This window comes from Nothobranchius furzeri, unplaced genomic scaffold (genome assembly GCF_043380555.1).
Source record: "Nothobranchius furzeri strain GRZ-AD unplaced genomic scaffold, NfurGRZ-RIMD1 Scf127, whole genome shotgun sequence".
NCBI classification, from domain to species: Eukaryota; Metazoa; Chordata; class Actinopteri; order Cyprinodontiformes; family Nothobranchiidae; genus Nothobranchius; species Nothobranchius furzeri.
The window spans coordinates 35001-36509 of NW_027223143.1; positions in this window are offsets into that span (position 1 = coordinate 35001).

Below are 1509 nucleotides of genomic sequence, written 5' to 3' on the forward strand. Positions count from 1 at the left end.
GGCGGGGTGAAGGAGCTGCAGCCAGCCACCAGCAGCTGATGGCGGGGTGCAGGAGCAGCAGCCAGCCACCAGCAGCTGATGGCGGGGTGGAGGAGCTGCAGCCAGCGTCCAGCAGCTGATGGTTGGGTGGTGGAGGAGCAGCAGCCAGCCTCCAGCAGCTGCTGGCGGGGTGCAGGAGCAGCAGCCAGCCTCCAGCAGCTGGTGGCGGGGTGGAGGAGCAGAAGCCAGCCTCCAGCAGCTGATGGCGGGGTGCAGGAGCAGAAGCCAGCCTCCAGCTGGTGATGGCGGGGTGAAGGAGCTGCAGCCAGCCTCCAGCAGCCAGCCTCCAGCTGGTGATGGCGGGGCGGAGGAGCAGGCAGCCTCCATCAGCTGATGGCGGGGTGTAGGAGCAGCAGCCAGCCTCCAGCTGGTGATGGCGGGGAGGAGGAGCAGCAGCAGCCAGCCTCCAGCAGCCAGCCAGCCTCCAGCAGCTGATGGCGGTGTGTGGGAGCAGCAGCCAGCCTCCAGCGGCCAGCCAGCCTCCAGCAGCTGATGGCGGGGTGGAGGAGCTGCAGCCAGCGTCCATCAGCTGATGGCGGGGTGGAAGAGCAGCAGGCAGCCTCCAGCTGGTGATGGCGGGGTGGAGGAGCTGCAGCCAGCGTCCAGCAGCTGATGGCGGGGTGCAGGAGCAGCAGCCAGCCTCCAGCAGCTGATGGCGGGGTGGAGGAGCTGCAGCCAGCCTCCAGCAGCCAGCCTCCAGCTAGTGATGGCGGGGTGGAGAAGCAGGCAGCCTCCGTCAGCTGATGGCGGGGTGGAGGAGCAGAAGCCAGCCTCCAGCAGCTGATGGCGGGGTGCAGGAGCTGCAGCCAGCGTCCAGCAGCTGATGGTGGGGTGGAGGAGCTGCAGCCAGCCTCCAGCAGCCAGCCTCCAGCTAGTGATGGCGGGGTGGAGAAGCAGGCAGCCTCCGTCAGCTGATGGCGGGGTGGAGGAGCAGAAGCCAGCCTCCAGCAGCTGATGGCGGGGTGCAGGAGCTGCAGCCAGCGTCCAGCAGCTGATGGTGGGGTGGAGGAGCTGCAGCCAGCGTCCAGCAGCTGATGGTGGGGTGGAGGAGCTGCAGCCAGCCTCCAGCAGCCAGCCTCCAGCAGCTGATGGCGGGGTGCAGGAGCAGCAGCCAGCCTCCAGCAGCTGATGGCGGGGTGCAGGAGCAGCAGGCAGCCTCCAGCAGCTGATGGCGGGGTGGAGGAGCAGAAGCCAGCCTCCAGCAGCTGATGGCGGGGTGCAGGAGCTGCAGCCAGCGTCCAGCAGCTGATGGTGGGGTGGAGGAGCTGCAGCCAGCGTCCAGCAGCTGATGGTTGGGTGGAGGAGCAGCAGCCAGCCTCCAGCAGCCAGCCTCCAGCTAGTGATGGCGGGGTGGAGAAGCAGGCAGCCTCCATCAGCTGATGGCGGGGTGGAGGAGCAGAAGCCAGCCTCCAGCTGGTGATGGCGGGGTGCAGGAGCTGCAGGCAGCCTCCAGCAGCTGATGGCGGGGTG